The 22,517-nt window shown below is 38.3% G+C and overlaps 1 protein-coding gene across 1 annotated transcript in view; it reads left to right on the forward strand.

Moving 5' to 3' along the window:
- The window catches only part of CA10 (carbonic anhydrase 10), a 196,519-nt gene that overhangs the window by 52,768 nt on the left and 121,234 nt on the right, over nt 1–22,517 (forward strand). The gene's annotated exons all lie outside the window — the stretch shown is intronic.

The following is a 22,517-nucleotide window of genomic DNA, read 5'->3' on the forward strand; positions in this document are numbered from 1 at the left end:
TTTAACGTTGTACATTTTTATGTGAATATTATTCTGAAAGGATTTTGACTTTTAGAAATTGTTTTTCTGGAAACAAGCCACAGCAAATCAGGGTGATAGTATATAATTCTACATTAATATCAGCCAACCAATATTGGGAAAAGCCTATTTTCTTATTTTTAGTTGCAGAAAGATCTTGGAAACTTCTAATGTCTCTCTCCCACTTTTACTCTGTGTCTCATTATTTCTAAAGAATTATTGCTCTGTTCTTTCTTGTAGTGTCATCGTATTTGGGTACCAGGCTGCATGTGATGCACAGCTCTTGTTATGTTCATGTACCTTCAGAATACTCTTACTATTATTTTAAAATAGCTTATATGTTGCCATTTGCAAATGATCTAGAGTATTGTATTCAAAACAATGTTTTCAGTGGTAGTTGAATTAAGGATTTGAGCTGATTTTAAATTTCAAACACAACATGAATCTCAAACAACAAACCAGCCCAATTCTATTGTCATCTACAAAAATACATCCCAACTTTAGAGTTGTGCACTAGGAGAAAATTTGTACATATTTCTAGTATTGAATCTACTGCACGGAATTCATTTGATACAAGATTGTAGGAGTCTGGGTATTTGATTGTCTAGTTTATAATCTTAAGAGGCATTGCAGTGTTCCTGTGCAGACACAATAGAGAGCTACTAGGGCTAATCAGCAAAGGAAGAATTGGATGTTTTGGGCAGAGGAACAGCATATCCACATTGTGCAAAGGACAGCAACAGAAAGGAAGACAGTTTACATTTTCACTCTGATTTAGCAATGCAAGTTAGCATACACTTCAATCCAACATCCTTTCCAGCTGCTGTATCTAAAGTTAGGAATGTACTTGTAGGAGGACCAGCAACCCACAGTGAAGCATAAGAATGTCAGCAGCAGACTTAGCTCTGATTGCTAGGTCCATGAGCAACATTTTTACGCAAAACTGGTTTTTGCTTTGATAAATGGAAAATTTTATTTAGTAAAAACATTAAGCACAGAATTTTTTAACTTTCACAAAACTGGCAGCTAAATCCAAGAACATATGTCCAATTTACTGTGTGGGCAAGGCATTTCTACAGAACTCTAAAAATAAGTTGTTGTGTATGTTTTCAGAAGGTGGGAGTGACCTTCTGGAGATACTTGAGCTTTTAGGAATCATCTTCAACAGGAAATGAATCACCTACTGAGTTCACCATGTTCTGTAGGTATTTCTCGTTCTAAATTTAGAGTCTGTGGGACTAGGTCTCTTCTCACAATTTTTACTTTAGATATGCCCTAATATAAAGGATGTGGGGAATAATCTGGATGTGGGGAATTGCTTTTGGATTCTACCACAATGAAAATAATAGTAATATGAGGTATAAAAATAAAAAGTGATCAGTAAAAATTACTACCCTTTTGTTTGGACGTGCACATGATGTATAATTATGTAAGACTCATTTGTAGCTCCTGTTCTAATCTCCATTTTCAAGCTGATTATAAATATCTAAATAAAATGAAATAAGAATTCCTTGTTGTAAAAGCATCCCGAAAGCATCTCTGTCTAAAAGCACTAACCAGCTTCCTGGGTGTTTGAGGTTTTCAGATACCTCTTGGTTTCTCAGCTCTGCATGGTATTGCTATTCAGTGCACATAATAACAAGGCACAGTAGTGGAAGTACTTAAGAAGTGTTGGGGTATTTGAGGCACCAGTGATGGAAGCCTGGATGTGTTTCATGTCACTGTAATCATATTCTCAGTAGTGTTTTTGCACTGTCATGGCCTTAACACAAGATACTACAGTTCTTAATGTCTAGTTTCTTGCCACTTGGTTTTATTGCAACTAATCTGTAGATATAGCACCTAATTAACTGATTAAAGCCTAGCTGCCTACACCAGGGTCATCTACTGGTTTACACTAATGAGACTTTTCCAGTAACTTTCTCCAAAGTAGAGAAAGAAGAAAAAATACACTCAGCTCAGTAATGAGCAAGTTCATACCTGGTTAGTTCAGTGAGAATTCTGCAGAGTTAAATGTGACTATAAGAGTAAACAATAGATAGTGAGCCTCAAGGTTCAGTTCTCTCTTGAAGAAGGAAGAGGGTTCCATTTCTCTCTACTGGAGAAACGGCCCTATTTGATTGAGAGCACAGAAAGGTTACAGTCAACATGAGAAACCATCACCTGTCCTCACAGTACTGAATAGATTCCAGGATCTGGAAAACAACATAAATCAGTAGATATTCTTCAGCCATAGTCTTTGGAATGGGTCATGTAGAAGCGTTCATGCAGGCAAGCCAAAAAGATTGGAGAAAAGGCACTAAGTCCTAAGTAAACACTTCTAGTATTACTGTCAACAGTTCTCCTGAGATTCACCCTGCCATGCTTCCAACACAACCAGTCAAGAGAAGCTGTAGAAGTCTGAGCTTCTTTGGAAAGAAAATCTCCTTCTCATCAGCTTTCAGAGTGAAGAAATATCAAGTGCTACTTGGTTTGGGATATATGCTATGATTTCATGGGCAAGCTTCCCAGAGATTGTGTGATGGAACAGAGAAGCCTCATGGCAGCAGGCCAGCTGGCATCCTCAACATCACTTCATGATCTTTGGAACCCATGAGAAACAAGCAAAACTTCCTCCACAGATGGCTATCAGCCTCCTCCTCATCCGTTCCTCAGTCTGTGACTCTGAAATCAATATTTTCATAGGCAGTTCAAAATTCCAGCTGGACCTTCTATGGACATGCACTCTCCCAACCTCTGCTGGTAACATGCTGGTTTTACATGGGCTTAGCTAATGGGACTTAGTGTTGAAAGTCTTCACCCCCAAGCAACAGGGATTGCACTTTCCAAGGTGAAATTATTGCATCATCTAGGCTCTTGTGCTCTCCTCAAAATATCTACCAAAGCAAAAGAAATAAACTTTGCAAGGGCAAAGTGGCTCAGATTCTAACTTGAAGAACAAACAATTTTCTAGCTATATTTTGTATGTTTGCCTTTGGTCCTTTTTCTGTGTTCCTTGAATCCATCCTTCAAAGCACAGAAAGAATCAATGGTTTGAGGGACCTCCTATTGTCTGTTAAATAAGATACTTGCCTTTCACAGTGCTGTGGAAGCTGAATTTTCATTTTAGTTTGCTATGGCAGCATCACATTTGAGCAGAAGAAAAATCAAGATTAATCCTGTCTTGTAACTAGCTAATGTTATGGACACCCCTCTGGTTTTTGAAAGACTTTCATAACAGGCCATTGAGATTGTTATCTGGGTTCCACTGTGAGTTAAGAGAAATTTACCCCTAGCTCAGATCAGATTCAACTGTTCTTACCTCTCTCCCCTCAGTCTTTCTGACAGTCCTGACACAAGGCTAAGTCTTATCCCCACAGGAGAAAGGACTTGCTTCAAACTAGCATATCAATTCCGTGCATCTATGATACAAATTATACAAGACTTCATAGGTAAATAGGGAAGAATTCAAATTTTCTGGTTCTGGGAATTCAGTGCTCCATCCACAGACCATTTCCATTATTCATAACTCTGTGTGTGTATCACTGTTATCATTATAGTTATTTTGAAAGAGGCATCTCAATATCAAAATATAAACTTGTATCATGAAACAGAGTTTCAATTACAGTATTTGCATTCTTGAAATTTTGTTTTAGAACACTGTAATTAAAAGAATACCAAGGGAAAATTAATGTCAAAGCAATGAATAACCTTAATTAGAGGCCTTGCTATACCCTCTGATCCTAACTGATGGTATTCTTGCAGTTTGAATTAAGAAATATCTGATTCACTTTCATTAAACAATGTTTTATAAGCATTTCCTTTACTGATGCTGGTTATAACATCAACCTAATTATAAAAAAATATTTTCCTGGGGACACACAAGTGTAAGCAATGGGAAAAAAAATATAATTGTAATACATATATACAAAGGTACTTGCTCTGGGGTTTCTATTCTCCAAAGACACTTTAAAAAGACCGTTTCTCAGTTGTCTTTCAGAAATAAATGGATTACAAAGTAATAGGGAATAGTCAAAATGTTGCATTTCTGTTTCGATATGCACTAAAACTTACCATCCTTGATCTCTGCTACTATTCAAATATATTTTCTAGATTCTGTTACTGTCACTTGTACACTGCAGTGTTCCATTTAATTTCACTGAAAACCTTTTACATGTGGCCAGGAATAGGACCATCACCAGGAAGCTTATTCTTGGAATATTTCAAGGCTGATAATGAAAGGGCTATGCATCTTCTGCATTGAAAATAAAATAGTAGTTCTTTGTCAGACCTCCAACATTGCATATTTTAAAGATGCTTATTGTTATCTGTAACTACACAAGCTTGTGACTTCATACACTTCGCATACCATATTCCACAGTCTTTAACATGTATTAATACCAACTTTCAGTCAACATAATTTCAATGTTTTGCCAACTCATGTCTTAGCAGAGGATGAAAGAAGACAAAGATGTGACCTTCTGACAACACGTCCAGGACTAACCCTTGTGTCTTGACAATGTTGGGGCTTTTGTTGTTGCTCTTTTTAAGCCATTGCCACTTTCCTAATTAGCTTTTGTCATGTTGTCTTTGAACAGCTAAATAACCGGGATCCCTTTCAGGTGGGTTGTCTTTGAGATTAATTGTAAACATCTGCCAACTGGTGAGGATAGTAATTCTTGTGGTTGTTCAGCAGAGTTCCTGAAAGCATATTAGTTTATTTTCTAAAGCCCTGCTTTACAATTTCTTTATGACCTCAGATTCTGTGTCTGGATTTTTCCTTTCTCTCTTTCATTAACAGTGTGTTCCTGGTTTTATGTGCAATACTTTAAAAACAGTAGAAAAAGGTAGAAAGTAGATATCAGCAACAAAGTAAAATGAAAACAGACAGTTAATGTTGTATTTTGTTCTTAAGATGGCATAAAAATGTTTTATGCAATTACATGTTTATGTAATCTGTAGAATCTTTTTCTGTTGCCAGTGAGAAAAATCAATTGAAAAGTTACATTGAAACCTTTCCTATAAGGGAATAAGTTTTCCAGTATCACACCAACATTTGGGGAAACGAGAAATATTTATTTCAAAGGCCAGTACATGTAGGAATAGATTAAAATACATAAGCAACCTGAACAGATGGTTAAAAAAAAAAAAAGTGGATGGCTGAGAAAAGGTCCCTCTGACATTCACTATTAGAGACAACAGTGGCTGTTAATAAAGCAGATTTAACTCTATAGCAAGGAGTGAAATATTATTTAATCAGCAATACTTCATACATAATTCAATTAACTGCCTTCACTCATCAGTATTAACGAGAGCTGGAGCTTGGATTAATGCGCTTGAGCTTCATAACAGCACTCCCAGTCTACTTAAATGCTGCCAAAACTTAATAAAGCACTGCCAATCAAATTACAGTATCTGAGCCCAGTGCATCAATGTGCTGATATTACAAATCATCCTATGCTCACATCATTGTTTGCTAATTCATATTTATGCTGATCTCTGCACTTAACAGTTTAATTAGTGTACGGTGGTAGAACAAGTTAAATTTCTTATCACTTTCTTGATGACATCTTTAGAAGCATTCAAGGTGTTGAGCAGTAACTATAAATGCTGTATCCGTGTGCTTTCAAACACATAATTTCTTAAATATTAACTTGAATCAGATGCATAGATTGCCATAGAGGGATTTCTATTAGTTAGAAAAATAAGGATGCTAAATTGATTTCTGTGTTGGTTCTGAAGAACATTTCTATTGTGGTCTGTGCTTTTCTAGGCACAAGAAGGATCTTGCCCTCAGTTACAATGAACAACCCTGATTGTGCTGTTTGCTGCTCCTAGTGCTTTCTCTCACTCCAGGAAGAGAGAAGGAACAATGAGGGTTTCCAAATATTTTCCTCTCTACTGTTGAGGGATTTGATTCTCAGAAGCTGATGAGGCTGCCTCAGCAGAAGCTGAGAAAATGCTGCTTTGGTATTATATCACATTCAATGCAACCTGTGGCCAGCCTCATCTAGGAAAATTCAGAAGAGCTAAGACTGCTGAAGGGGGAGGCAGCCTGGTGCTGCTTATTCCACCTTTAACTCTTCTGAAATCAATCTCTGCTGCTCCTCAAAATGCTTGGCCATGGTTCAGCTGGGTGAATTGAGGCCAGACCATGGCACCCAAGAGGAGACTGAACTGCTGAACAGTTCTTTGAAATGTAAGCTCTGGAAGCATTACAAGCTGTCAGAAGAATCAGAATAAGATAAATGACATTATAGAGGAGCATGCTTTTTAAAATATTTCTATTTAATCTTAACAGAAGAAAACAAATGAAGATGTCAAAGGACTACAGTTTTTGTATACAGCAAGGGCCTGATAGTTTCAGGAGCCCACAACACAAGTTTAAGGGAAATTTTGTTTAAAAGGAATTTAGAACTGTGGATCATTCAGAAGCATGTTTTGCAGGACAGAAAGGCATGTGCAAGTCACACTTGAGTGGATTCCACTTAAATAGTTTCTACCCTTTACTTTGCCTTTTAAAAATTATTCCTGTTGTCTGGAGTATGTGAAATTCAGGGAAATAAAAGGTGTCATAACTGTTCAGTTCCTTGATTCAGAAGTTGAAACCAGCTGAGTCTGAATTTGAAGTGGTGTCATTCTGTTGGGAGCTCTAGCACTGAATGTGGCATCAAGTCTCTTGAGGACAAATGAGGATTATAAACAGAAGCACAATAAACAAAAGCATGGGACAGCAACCAGAATTCCTCAGAAGAGCAGAGAAACTGGGTCTATTAAGTACTATGTAAAGAGGAACAACGTTTATGCTATATGTTCACCAAGTAGTGCCCATCTGAGGATTTAGCAATTCACCCAAAAAATATTAGATGGTGACATATTATTTAGCATAAAATGGTGACATTCAAAATAAGACTGTTCAGAAAGATCAGCAGACTATACAAGATGTGAGAAGTGCTAATGCAAGTAGTATTTCAAAATGGAAACAGAGGACTTGGTATGAATAGGACTGTTTTGTTTGAGGAAGAGGAGACTGAGGGGAGACCTCATCACTCTATAACTACTTGAAAGGACATTGTAGAGAGGTTGGTGCTGGTCTCTTCTCACAAGCAAACAGCGATAGAACAAGAGGGAATGGCTTCAAGTTGCAACAGGGTAGGTTTAGACTAGACATTAGGAAGAAGTTCTTCACGGTAAGAGTGATCAGACACTGGAGCAGGCTGCCCAGGGAGGTGGTTGAGTCACCATCCCTGAATGTGTTTAAGAGTCGTTTAGATGTGGTGTTGGGGGATATGGTGTAGGGAAAAACTTTGTAGAGTAGGGAAGATGGTTGGACTCGATGATCCCAAGGGTTTTTTCCAACCTGAATGATTCTATGAACGGACCACATCAGGATGTTTTTCAGCAGTGGCTATTTTTGACAATCATATTACAAGCTGGCAGCAAACACAGCACTACTGACTAATGATCTAGACATACTCTATTTAAAAACTAAAGTATAAGTAGCTCGTGCGATCCACTGTAGCAGAAGAGGATATGGCGCTTGCAGTGACGGGACATGTAGAAAGCTGTCTGTACTCTTAATAGTAACATTGTCAAAAAAAAAACCCCAGTGTGTCAGAAGTTACAATTATCAAAAACAAAAAAATGAGGACTAGATCCTCCTGCCAACCTTTTCTACTTGTGAGTTTTATGCCCTCCCCAGGGGGAGGGACATAGACTCCATGCTGAATGTCACTGTCAGCCAGAGCTCCAAAGTCTCCCAAGTCAGCTGTAAATTCACAGATCTCAAGGCTAGAAGATGCTGCTAGATAATAGATATGGATTTTCTGTACATCATGACTGTGTGTCATCCACCTACCACCTGTACTGAACCTAATAATTTGTCTGAATAAAGCAGTACTCCATAAACTTTACTGCTGAGCAAACAGCACGCTGTTGGCAACATCATACTTTGCTCTCCCTTTCAGCTCATCAAAAGATGACTCAATTACCATTTAAAAGTTTATACTGCCTATGAAGTCAAGGACTGTAGAATTAGTAGTCAGCTTGAATGTGTTTTGAAAAGAGTAAATGTATCTTAATGTGAAGAACTGACAGGTTTGCATGTAAGTGTTAAAGGACAAGCTGCAAGCCAGCGTTCATGTTAGTTTTAACTGGCATTATGTATAAGTGAATAATGGGCAGATTAAAATGACAGATTCTGTCAAGATTTAAGAGGGAATGATCATTCTGGTAATGAAGAAAACATTTGAACAAGCCTGCCTGGCTTACGCAGTTACCCAAATTCAGAGAGTCAAAATAGAGGAATTTGAAATAACAATTGATTTTCCTTCTGGAAGAGTCAAGACAAATGGTAAAACTGGTAATTAGAAATATGCTCGTGAAGGTTGGCATATTTTGCTTTCTTAAGAGCTGTAGCAGGTATTTGGCTCTAAGGTGCTTTTCTCTCATGGCAGAATTTTAGGGAAGCTGCCTTAATTTTATGTCTTGTTTAATGTTGAACGTAAGTTCATAACGTAGACATCATCTTGTTTAAGGAATGAAAAGAAGCTCACTTAATTTTAAATCTGTTTGTTGTGCCCAATGCCACCTGCTCCTGTACAGTCAGGGGCCAGAATAGACATTCCCAAATTCAGGATCTGTGGAATTCATTTTTTTAATGGAAAATTTAATAGGATTTCTTTACAATTTAGAAATGCTAATGTATAAGGGATAACAAGAACCAGGAAAAAGAAGATAGAATTCAAAAACTCTTTTGACAAACTCAGGAATTTCAGTTTACTTAATTAAACTTAATTAATGACAAAATATAGGGATGTGTGTGCGGATTGAGAAGCTAAATGTGTTTATGAGTCTCCACACTTCCATTTAAGAAGTTTTTTTCCTCTTGAGACTTATTAGATGTTAGCTACAGAGCATCCTGTCAGATACTGCTTAAGTTTAAAGAAAAACATTCAAAGATCTTTTGAAGGGAGTTTAGATAGCACAGCTGAGTTAGGAAAGAGATGAGTATTTGAGAGCAGACAGGAGTAAATCTATCTGCATTCCTCTGGCATCAAGGTAATACATCAAAACCAGCCTAATAGATGGTTTGTTACAATCAAGTTTTCATGAAACAGACTACAAATGTAAGTTAAATACCAAATATGCAGCTTAAAAGTAAACTAAATAAGAATATCTTGTGTATTGCAAATTAAGGGTGTGGTGTTTTTTCGTATAGAGGCTAGTGAGTTGCAGGAATCATCCTAAATCTCATAAGTTGCGTAAAAGCACGTTGTGACAGGGATCTAGTGGGAGTTCATCTCAGATCTCTGAAACAGAAATTATCTTCTCTTAGGTTTGGCTGTCCTTTTTGGGTGATTTTCACATTGGTTGCAATATTCAAATGAGTTTTCAGGGATCTTAAGGTTTAGGATTTAATGTCCAGCTTGTTTTACATGAGTGTGAATGAAATTTCCAGCATAACATTTGAGGACAAGCGCCTTTCCTCAGTTACAGAGGGACCAACCATGGTGTTAGCAGGAAGTGCATCTCTGCATTAGAAGAAGTAGAAGTGTATTGCATGTGTTAAAGAACCACCTCTAACATACACATAATGAATAGTTCCTATGAGGAATCTTGAGTCCATCAAAATGTGTTGAGTTTTTAATACTGTTAACACCTGTTTTAAATGCTTAATGCATCTTCAGCCTGTGAGAGAGTAGTGGTTGCCTTAGAAGTAAAATGTTTGTTTCGACTGCAGAAAATAAGGTTCATCTGCTTAATGAGTTATATAGTGTTTTCAGACTTTTAAGGAGTTATAAGAAGCATTACCTCAGGGAAAAGAGATCTTCAAGAAACCTTACTAGGCTGCAAAAAACTGTGCTTTCTAGTTTTTCAAAGAAATTTCTAGAACTGGAGACTTCATAATCAGTGGTATCTTTGGAGATACCCAGGCAGGTCCATGATGACTGCTGTGGACTTGGACATTAGGCAGTCCATCTGAACTGCTTTATCCAGACATTTCATAAGCACTTTTGATTTAAAATGCATCACAAAATTCTTCCACAAATGACGGCAGCAAGAAGCTTCAGATGGTATCGGAGAAGAAATTTCCCAGAGGTTACAGTTTATGGAGTTTTTCGTTCTGCAAATTGGAGTGTATTTTTTGAAGGAGGAGAAACTGAAAATGGGCAAACTCAATTGTGTGAACAAAAATAGAGATTCTTCCTCATCCACCTGCAAATATCCCCTGTTCAAAAGGTTGCGTCCACTTTGATTTTATATTCTACACAGCAAAAATAGAACATGCATGAAACATGCCAAAAAGTAGAAGTTAAAGGAGGAGTTTCAGGGATTGTAAAAGACAGTAAGCATAAATTTGGAATTAGATCTGGATAATTTATTTAGTATCTTTTGGCAAGTGATGTATATTCAGAATGTATCTGTAATTTAGGGAAGCACTTAACTGCAAGCACTAATTGTATTTTAATAAAAGTATTTTGGCCAGAAAAGAAAGGGGTAACTTAGTAGCTATGACTTTTCTGAGGAAACAAAATGTTGAAGAATGTTTTGCTGAAGAAACAATCAAAATGTTTTGAAATACACAAAAGAAACAAGAAGAAACTCCAGAAAATCTAAAACTGCATCAAAAACCCCTGCAAGATATCCATTTTGGATCACCAAGTGTAACACTCTTCTGCAAAGCTAAATAATTTACTATTGTTAGCTACTTCCTTCTTGTTAGGAAATATTCAGTGCTCAAATTGTTTCCTTTTGAAGCTGTTAAGATTTTCAAACTTAGGATGTGTTGCCACTGAATTCCTAACATTGAGGTTTTGAAAGAGTAGTTATTACTGAAAATCACAATCGTAGCAAATCAGTGGAGTATCAAGACCACCAGGCTTCCCACACACAAATATAGCAAAAAGTATTACTTCACATCCTAAGACTGAGGAGCAAATCACTGGGCCACCTCCCAAGAAATGATGTATAGGGACCATTTTCTTACTAAATTGGCCACAGTTAATGCTACAGAAAATAAATTAATACTCTTCTTGTACATTAGGTAGTAGGCTGCTTATAAGTGGTCCAGGAATTGTCATTATATTGCTCCGCTGGTTTCCTTTGGCAGCATAACAGATATATCCGTTACCCTGGCTGACAACAGCTAATAATGCAGAACAAAGAAAGCATCACTATTGATGTAGGTGAAGCTTCCAATGACAATTGCCTGTGGGACTCAGCCTTTGCCCTGTTTCTCTTGTACCACAATTAAATAGCCAAGGTAGTTCTGGGTAGTTCACTTTAGGGAGACAGTGTTTCTAGCACTAACCATGAGAATTTTTTTTTGTTGTTTTGCTGAGGGCTTGTGATGCACATTCAACTTTTCACTTGGACAGAAAATATTTCTGAAATCAGCACTTTCCATTTTCCTTGTAACATATTCAGTCTTTTCTGTTAAAAAAGAAAGGCAGGCGGACTAGAGTAAATTTGTCGCTGCTAACAACTGTTGCTAAACCACTGTTGCTCTTATGCTAAGATGAATGCAAACCAAGTGGGATTTTTATTTCAGTATGTACCACTACAGTTCAGTAACATTTCTACAGCTGTTTGAAAAGTAGGGTAGGATCTGAATTATTTTGATTCTTGAAATACTTTTCTTACAGCTCAGACAGAGAATTCATTGTATATGTTGTTGTGAGAGATCAAGATAGAAAGCTTTTCTTAAAAAAAATAAATCTATTTATCCTGTGAAGTCTCAAAAAAATAATTCCATTTCCTGTCTGTCTGGGACAGTGCAGAAACTCAGTTAAGTAAACTGGAAAGAAACACAATTTTGATTGTAAGCCTGGTGTTTACTTTTATTATTTGGTCAGATGATACTGGAAAAACTTGTTGAGAGTGAACTTCATCTATAGTGAATGGGTATTTGTACATGGCAATTTTAACAGGATTTATGATTAGTGACTTAGCTTTGGTAGCTTTGTGTTAGAGGAATTTTAAACAGAAGCAAGACGACTAAAGACAGCTAATCTGTACTAACTAAGCCTTCTGGATATTCCTTCCACTAGGAGTGCCTAAGTGACACTAAAGCACATTGCCATATACCTAAAACACAAAGCTGTTACATGAAAATAAGTGTTATGTTCATGAATAAAACAGTTTGTATTCACTTTTTCACTGACAGCAGAAGTTGAAGTCATGTCAACTAACACTAAATGTATCGGCTAATCTGCATTAAAAAAAAAAAAAAAAAAAGAGTCCACTGATGGAAGATACTGGCCAATATATGGAACCAGTTTGTTACGGTTCTAAATGACCTTTTGACAGGTGCAGTTTCTCTGTTGGGTCAGAAAGAACGTTTACTTCAGTATGTTTCTTCAAGTAATTCAAATTAAAACTGAAAAATCAAACAGGAACTAAAAGTCAGATTTTGTTTTTTATTCAAAAAAGTTAGGTAGGAAGAGTTAAAAGCTGGTAGTTCCAAAGCCTAAGGAATTACAATTAACTAGTTCAGTTAGTCCTATTTCCAGGACTACTCTGATCATATTTTGATTTCTAAAAATAACAACAAGCCTGTGACACAGATGTCAACTTAAACTTGTATTTTCAGTGACTGAATGATGAGGCTACGGATTTTGCCTGTAGGGTTTTTTTGGATTACCTACTGTATTTTATAATCTTATTCATAATAAATTTTGGAGTGATTTAGGAGCTTGGATCCATAAGAAGGTACTTTTGACATTAGTCATCTTTGCAGCCTTCTCCATGTGTAGGGCCATAAATTTTCTAAGCCATCTGGATGTAACTATTTAACACTTTTCTTCCTAAACCTCTTTTTCTCAAGGAAGTTGTGATTTTATTCTTCTACAGCTAGAAGAACGCTGTTACATCAAATGCTATATCCACAGGCTCAAATTATTCAGAAAATAAGATGTATTTGGTTCTGTGTGAAGGTCACAAGTAATAAAGCCTCCAAGGCACTATCTTCCGGTGAATCTTTGCTGCCAAAAAGGCAACATACATTATCTTTTACATGTCTCCCTTGGAAGCAATTGATGCTCATTCCTTCTGAGCTCTTACAGTCTCTGGCAGAGAGAAATAGGCTGTCAGGAGCAATCCAGAGCTACGGGCCTTCTGTTCTCCCCGTGACACATGGGGAAGTGGATTATGGTCTTTGTGCCTGTAAGAGATTTTCCAATTCTGCATTTTGTGCACTGCATTTCTGACTGGTGTCTCCCCTGCCTTGCTAAAACATACTGGGTGCTACTGTGATGCTCTTCAAGGTGGAGCAGTTCCCTCGCAGATAGGATGATGCTTATGCACTGCTCTATGTCTCACATAAATAGTGTGCTTGCTACTGTCATTTTTCACAACCCGAAATAAGTCATTACAAGCCAGAGAAAGAAAATGTCACATGGTTATTGCCTTACAAACTTATGCCACCTGCCAGCACTGGTCAGAGGAGCAGCATTTCTTGTAGTGCTCTGATTGACACTAGTATGAAACGTGCATACACACCCACAGCCTAAGAAAACAGTTAGCTAAGGAAGGGCTCTCGAAGATTACTGCTGTGCTAAACAGCTTTTCAGTCATAGTTTGCAGAGTTGCCAGTTGGAAATATTAGAGGACTCTCCTGGCAGTGGCTATTGGATCTAACCTTGAGCACATACCTGATATTCCCAACTCAGTTACTCCTATTGGCTTTCCACATCAAGGTGGTTCACTTCCACTTTCATGCACTGATGACAGCATAGCAGCACATTTCCAACCCTAATTTACATCAAGGGGCAGCGTCCACTCCTTGCCTGTTACCTGCATCAATTGCTGCTGATGCATTCAGAGCAAATTTCAGCCTATGATTCAGTTGCTAGATTGAGTTGTGCGTTTGTCTGCAGCTTCCAAAGTAATTTGGGAGAGTCACTCTGTGTCTGTGCCTGTATGTGTTAGGGATGAGATCAGGCACAATCAGACTAGAAACAGCAATAGCAGCATGTCAGGGTCACACAAGAGCATGATAGTGTCACCCTACAACACTGAGGGGTGATAGTTGCTTTAGCCCTTGTCTTCAAAGCAGCCATACTGTTTTGCCACTTTGGTTTACACTAACAGTCTCCTTGAGCTGTTTTCAAGTAATCCTCTGTCCTGTGGGTCTGTTCTCTGACCTGATGCTCAGTCCTGTAGCTACTGGCCTCCAGCCAGCAGCTGGGAGCCTGCCGTGGTGCACAGCCTCCATACTTGTCCTTCTCCGGCTCCTCATTTATATAAACCCTGGCCTCTTCTCCCCCATCCCTTGAAGAGCCATTTACAAGGAGATTGAAGACTCTAAACCCAGAGGCAGGACTAATCAGGTCCTGCCCATTTCACATCCTTGGTACAACCCTTTCAGAACACATGATCTGCCCTCTGGTGGAATTAGGTAGAATAATTATGACAATACTGTGGCAGGGTTTAACTCGCCATTTCCGATTTAATAATACATCGTAGCACTTGATAATGCCTTTTCTTAAAGAAATTCAAGCATTAAAAAAAAAAAGTCATGCATGTCCTGGTCTTACATACTTTGATTTCTTAGCACCAAAGATCTTATACCTGTAATGTAACTAAATAAGATATATATTTACCTATTTTTTGCAGAGCATTGATTTAAAATTTAGACAGCAAAAGGATGTGAGCATTGAGGTTAAAATCTGTATTCTGTGCTAGGTTCAACATAAATTTTAGTCCCTCCAAGCTGAATCTTTAACTGCTCAAACTTGCAGGCTATCTTCATATTTTACAGAGTACATAGAAAGGCAGTGGATCAGCGTGCACCTGCCTCCCCTACACACTGCGCCCACACTCCCACCACCCCTCCCTGCACTGCTTTCTAGATTCCTGTCCATATCGATTCCTGTCACATCCAGCACTCTCTCCTCCCCTTTTCCGCTCCCAAGCAATGACTAGAGTATGTATTTGCCTTTTTTTCCTCCCTTCTGTTTTTTGAGGGAGGGGAGGGGGCTTGGGGGTTTGTTTGTTTGCAGACAAAACAGCTTGAGAACCTTCCCAGTTAGCCTGTCTGATGGCAGTGCTGCAGAACATTCCTCTGCATTTGACAGCAAATACAGAAACTTCAAAGTAAATGGCAAAACACTCACAGGTACCATTAAATACACATTTAGGTGAGTATTTAAGAACCTTCACAGCCTTGTGTAAACCAATATATTTGCAAAATGTTTCCTCGCTGACAGCAGAACTCAGCAGTTTCATTTGCTGTATCTGTCCAAAAGCAGCCTCAGCAAGATCAGCAAGGTTGTTTGGAAGCTCTGATTCACAGCAGAATTCAAAACTGAATGCATTAATGGTCCAAAAGGTTTGAAATATGACCTTGTCATTAAAAAATTGCAGTATATTTGAGCAACACTTATGGCAATTAATCCCATGGTAGAAGAGTTCCTAATAATGGCAAGTTCATACAGGATATTAAAACCAGAAAAATTATTTGAATAATAATTATGCAAAAACTTGAGTAAGCATGTAGTATTTGCCTTGCATTTGCTACAAAAGCCGGTGGGACCATGGACAAACCCTCTTGAATAGCTCTAACAAGCAGAAGTAGGTCCTTGAAGAAGGAAGATGTGTATAACATGAAATGTCTCTCCTGGTATTTGTTACATTTTAGCCATTTGGTGAAGATAAATAATTTCATATTTTCCTCTAGTTTGTAAGGGATTTACAGATAGTCCTGTAAGTGCAGTTTCTTTCCTCTTTAAGAAGTTACTCAGTATTTATGTTGTTTGTACAGACACCACACTGACAGAATTTTCAGATTATGTAAGTGGCCCAGTTTTTAAAGAAAAAGTGAATCCTTTCCCATATTCCCTTAATTTCATCGATTTCAGAGAATTCAGAGAATGCATTTCAGCATTTCTGAAAATTAGGCCAATAATGGCCAGCCTTACACTCATTATACTGGTTACCACCTGACATTCAGCTGGCTGATGATGCAGGGATATGCTGGGTAGGAAACCATTATATTTTCTATGCAGTGTATTTGTCCCATGGTGTGCACATAACACAGAAATTGAATAATGTGGCACCAACCAAAAGAATAGCCTTGCACTCAGCTATCCCCTTACATCTCAGGCAGTAATTCCTGTGCAAAGAGTTTGCTAAATGTTGTAGAGACCAGTAAAATACGAACACTGTTATTCAGAGGAAAGAGAGAAGAGAACAAGTGAGGCTTATCTAGAAGATCCTTAGTTATCAGGACTCCCATGCAACCAGGTTCATCTTGAATCAGAGGGACCATTACTCCTTTTCTGCTTCTGCCTATTGCAGACACAGGGTAGCAGAAATATCCCAGGAGTATTTCAAACAAATCACCCAGTACAAGAGAGCTGGATTCTCCCTAACCACGCAGGTTTTCCTAGGTAACAAGCTGACTTCCGTGCACAGCAGCAGCATCTCTGCAGAGGCTGTTTGCCACATACTGTATGTACAACATACTACCCATCTGGCAGTGACTAGTTTCTTCCCTAACAGAAATCCCAGAGTGTAACTGCAGTCAGGAAAAGCAGTCACTCAGTGAAAAATCAAACACCGACAGTAATTAGCTGAATATTTTGAGGTAACAGCTGAGGAGAGGCCAAGGTTTCTTTCCATTCCAAAATGTTTTGTAGTAATGCCTCTGTTGAGAGTTGTGGTTTGGCAGCACCATGTTGGACTTCTAAGAGCTCAGTATAACCCAGGCAACTTTTTTTCAGCCTGTGAGTAAACGCATCTAGTCAGCTGCCCTAAGGACTTCTGGCCTTTTCAAGAACAATGGAAGTTACAGAGTTTTGGTAATCTCACTGTGGAAACAGCATCCCCAGGCAGGGCCAGAGCCCCATGGAATGAGGTCACAGAAATCTGATTACTCTAGAAAATACCAGAGCACAGAACATCAGTGTTTCTGTCTTGAACTGTCATTGCAGATATGAACTGCAGCACTCAGTGGTGAACTCTGTGCTTGCTCCTCACTTGTCTTTGCAAGTCAGCAGAGCCAGGACATTTCTGCATTACTTGCTGTCGTTAGCTCTAAGAGTCTTGTGGGAAAGCAAAGTAGTGCATAGCTACAAGTGATTCTCAAGAGGCGGCTGTCTCACACACAAATGTTTTGGAGAATAGGACTGGTTAACCCTTACTGGATGCTCCTTACACATAACCCTTAACACCTCAGTGCCTGCTTTCTCCAAACTGAATCCCTTAATGCCCTGCAGTTTCAGAATGTAATGCTCATTATATTCATCCTAACAAAGGAAGTGCTACCTGATGCAGACATAGATGGAATTTGGCAAGAAACAGTTAAATTCCAGCTTACTACCTGAGAGTTATGTTTTTGTACCATTATGCTGTGAAGCATTGGGATATCCAGAAAGAGAACTTTTGATAGAATAAATAAGCTGTCCTTTGTAATTTTTTGTGTTCCTTCTTTCATTTATATTTTTCAGCAAAAGGATCGATAGTATCCCAAAGACATTAAAATAAAGCTGAATCCACAGAACAGCGCTCAAGTTATCTGCTGGATAAGCAGTCTTTGCCCTTTCCTTAAAACAATAAGTTTCAAATTACTTTTCTCTGAACAACTTTCTCCTGTGTTCCAATTTCACCTATGTGAAGCTTTCTTCACTTTTTTTCTGGATCTTCTTTAAAACCTAAGATCTCACTCCCCCTGCCTAAGAACAGTCATTCATTTTGATAGCAACAGCCAAAGTCCCCAGTTTTACAGCACAAACCACAGCACAAGTAGAAAAACAAAACACGAAGAAACATGAAGAGGAAAGGATACTTTTAGAGATCATAATAGCTCAAAAGCTGGGTTTCCTGCACTTCAGTGCAAAGCCTTATTTAAAGGGCAGAACGACCATCACAGCATTTTTGCATTTCATGTTTTTCCCTTTCAGTCTATATTTAAATCCAAGTAAAACTCTCCCTCTTTTCTAACCCCTCAAATTACCATGGGCATCAGGCAAACTTAGTTGTGATCGCCAGCTTGTTCTTTGCCTGCTTCAAGGGGAATCTGTTGAACCCTGACAGTGGTTGATGACTGAGGGACTAACCAGACTTGATTAGAAACAGCCAGCTGAGAGGTGAGTAATTGATGCAGCTTGTTACTCATATGGGCAGCTCAGGCACTGACAGACATAAGGGAGCCCAATGACTGAACAGCAGACACAGGCACTGATCCAGTCCATGTGTACGCTCAGTGTCTTGCGTTGAGAAGATGGGGAGAGGCTGTTGCCTTCTTCCCCTCCCCTTTTTCATTTTTAGCTTTTACCAAGAAGGATTTCCTTTACCCAGTACTGACATTCTAATGAGCAATCTGTACTAACTCCACTAAACACTGCAGTTTCTTTTTAACCTTTAAACCAAAGTATCCTTTCATCTGTTTTCATTTCCATTTCTTGACATAGATCTTTCAGCAGTGGGAACTTCAATAACATTACACAGAAAGACAGTTTTCCACAAGACTGTATATCATTATGATTGGAATGAAAGTACATTAAATTTTCAGAATAGTAGTAAAAATGGCCCTAGAAGATTGTTACTGAAATTGCTTAGTTTTGGACCTGGGTATACCTCTGCCTATAGAATCATAGAATTGCCTAGGTTGAAGGGACCTTTCAGATCATCTAGCCCAACCGCCATTTGGTCCAAATGTATAGATACACCCCTTCCTACTCCTGCCATATTAATAATGCAAAAAAGAGAGAAGATGAAAAGCATCTTTTTAGCAACTATATTTTTAGGGAACATTAAAGTAGTATTTGATTGTATAGTTTTAGTATATATGTGTTAACTCACCAAAGTGGCAGAAAAAATAAACTAATTATATACTGTTGTATAACTGCTCTTTACCCTAAGATTAACATAATTTATGAAAATGAATTAGTCTGGTTTAATCGGTGTAATGAAAGAAGTGGTAGTGTTTTCTACACTGGTGTCTCAAATGTGTAGGTGAAAATAAGCAAAAGCTTTACAAGGTTAGAGGTCACTAATTGTGATTGCTAAATACTTTTTTCTGGGTAATACTCTTAATTGAGGGAAATGTTTAATTAGGCAGAAATAAGCAGCTATAATTTAAAAGGTAAATTGAAGAGGGCATTGCAGGATTTCTCTATTAAAGGCATAGCAGAAAAGTAACACTTTAAAAAAAAAAAGTATCTTTTCAAAATCTTAGCTCCTCATTTTGCCCTTCCAGTTCTCTGTTCTTTCTCATTTAGCCAGTGCAGTTATTGAACTGTTCCCGTCATTGAGAATCCTTCATACAGAGGGAATATGACATTTGAACAGACCAGTATGAAAATAGCAGTATGTAATATGATGCTGTTAGCGTTCCTCACAATTCTCATTTTTTTATACGTTTCAAGATTTATTGATGAAAAAATTTAATATTTTTTACCATGTTTTGAATAATGGTAATGCTGTCTTGAGGATGTATTTCAGCTATCAACTTCTTGCTTCTTAAAAAGAAATCAGAATACTTTCAATTCTCAAATTTGAAACCATTGTGATACTGTCCAATATTACTGCAGTCTAGAGATTTCTGTGACCAATTACACGAATGCCATTCTATACTCTGTCATTTCCTTGGTGTTTCTGATTTATCTCTCAAAGCTTTTATGACTTTACGTTTGGCTTTTATGTAGAAGCAAAGCAGGTCATGTGGTTATCCAGAGGCATTAGTATGGTAATTTTCTTCAAGTTGAGTAGGTGGAAATAATTAATGGACTGCTTTATTGATGTACATAGATAGCTGATTCTCTCTGTGGTTTCAATTCCCAGCTTCAATAAAGTAGCTTGAGATTTTATCTGAGGGACCAGTAATTACACAGGGCAAGAATAATTGCTGCACAAATACAATCTGATTGTGTTTTATGCTATTGCCAGGGCTGATGCTAAAGCTTAAATATATAAACAAGGATATGCTGCATGAATAAGTTGACTTCGTTTGCACGAATAAGTTGACTTCTTTTATTTAAATTCATGAACTCTAGAGTAACTTTAATTGAGAAAATCTGTGCTCTTGAAAGTTGAGCAAACTTCAAAGAGGAAGTTATAGCCTTAGTGCAGTGCAACACAGAAATAACTGCACTGACTAGACTCCATCTCCTATTATTGACAGTGACCAGTAGAAGATACCTTGGGAAAAATAAGCACCTATGAAAATAAACACTTTAAAAATTGGATCACATTTGCTACTTTTTATTTCCCTGAGACTGATGCAGATTTTAAGTGAGGATTTTGGCAACGCAAGTCACTGCAGTATTCATCCTAGAGTTCTGACCAACCCTAATGAATTTGTTCGTTTTATCAGTTTATACTAGAAGTCATTTTTCTGATGCTTGATTTTGAGACAGTTTCTCAGATTCATTCCCTGTAAAGAAGCTCCTGTGCGGGAACGTCCCTAGGCACTTTTGTAAGCAATAAGGAAAAGAACTGATAGAGCTTTGCTGCTACATAATCTTTCATGTGCTCCTTTTACAACTTGCTCACCAGCCAGCCATACAGACTCAGATAGGATCCTTCCCTCTCATTCACTTCATAACAGTTTTTGTGCCTTCAGCAAATTGTTCTTCAGTATCTTTTTTGCTTGTCATATTTTAGTTTTGTAATTAACTTGTCAGCGTTTATCATATTCTCTTTTTTTCTTATTTGGACACCATTTTTTGAAGGATGCTCTCTTACTTCTAGCCACTCCCTTTATCTTTCTGTTGCAGTTTGACAGCTTCTTGGCCCCTTTCAAACAATGGCTCAGAATAAACACAGAACACCTTAAAACTTTGCTTATGTTCTGGCAGTCCCAGTGGCCATTTTACCATTTCAGGGTTCTTTTTAAACAAGCTTCCTCATTTTTATGTAGTTCTTCGTTGGGTTACACAAAAATCAACTACATAAGGATTTTCATTCATATAATGTATAATAGAATTCATTGAATTCTGCATCTAAGTGTTGCTTCTGTAGTTACTTCCTAAACCAGAGTCCCTGCGTTGCTCAGACCGAAATCGGAGGTTGTTTCCTCAGTGAAAAGTTTGCACAGCTAACACTGTTTTCATGTCCTACTTATTCCAAGTGCCCAGTTGCAGAAAGCATGACCATCAGATCAGTGAGACACGCAAGGTAGACAGGGAATTGGTAGCAGAACAGTTTCCATTTGTATCTAGTTCTGAGGATGGCCATTTTTTAAAGCATGCTTTTCTCCCAGATATCTTATTCTCTGGTTGATTTGCTGCTGTACTATCTCATGTATTTGTGAGGCGACACAAGGAACATAGTAGAAAGTCTACTGTGTTTTTCCCTGAACTTGGAAGCTGTACTGAGAAATACGGGGATATTTCCTGGATATTACACAACTTTGCAATGATAGAAATCATTTGCCTTCCATGCACAAAACATGCCTGCACTTTGCTTTTTTTCCCAGAGCAGTAATAAATCATGTGTGTTGCCAAGGTTAAGAACTTTTAACAAAAGTAAGCTGTGAGCTAGGGATAAGAGAACCCAGGAAGATAAGTGTATGAACAGGAGGGTGGTGCAGGGAGAGGGGGCAATACAGGATTCTTCGAAAACTTTGAAGAACTGAGAATGGCTCCTTCCAGTGATTCATCATAGCACAGACTAGAGATCAGAGCTTTACATCAGGAGAAAAGCAGAGAGAGATGGGATTTTATCTTAAATAAATTCTCATATGCTCTATCACTTAGAAACAAAGATTATGATTTTGGTGTAGAAACCTTGCAGAGCAGCTCTCTGCAATTGCAGGCACGTTTCAAAGTAAAATCAAGTACCTTTAAGGACTCCCTAGATTTTTAAGTCGATAGCTGATGGGGTAACACTTCACCAGGTATAGGCATGGCCTTCTAGTCTATCTCAGTCATTGCAGAACGGAAAACGCAACCAGGACTTGAATGTAGCAGACACAGCCCAGGGCAGCTTTGCTACCAGATGAACCCCCAGGAGTGCTGTGTCCCCAGAGCCGGCTGTGCTGGGAAGCACAGCGTCATCTCACCCCACCCCAAGTGCTGCATCTGTCCTCTTCTGAGCTAGATCAAACTATTTCCGTCAGTGCATCACGAGGACTCTTCAAGAAGTGCCGCACAGAAATTCTAGCTACAAACTCCTTACAACCTTGCTAAGAGCAAGATGCAGAAACAGAGCCTGTGGTAGAACTCTGAGAAACTTCTTTATAAACAAGCCCTTGACAGCCAGACAAATGATTAGGAGATAGTGCTTAGCTGTCCACAACCCTTTCATGACCTAGACCCTTGAGTCCAGCATCTTTTTTTTCTAAGATCAAGTAATATTTAAGATGTTCTCCACAGCATGCACCTCTGACCCCATACTGGGAAAACTACTGCCTCCTCTCACAACACGAATGCAGGCCATTACACATCCATCAACACGCACTATAGACAGTACCATTATGCAAGTCTGCTGTACCTACAGAAGGGCATCCTAATGGGACACTGTTCACTCATTGCTTTTCTCTGGAGGGAGAGCCTTATATTTATTTAGGCAAA

This window comes from Numenius arquata, chromosome 17 (genome assembly GCF_964106895.1).
Source record: "Numenius arquata chromosome 17, bNumArq3.hap1.1, whole genome shotgun sequence".
Lineage (NCBI taxonomy): Eukaryota > Metazoa > Chordata > Aves > Charadriiformes > Scolopacidae > Numenius > Numenius arquata.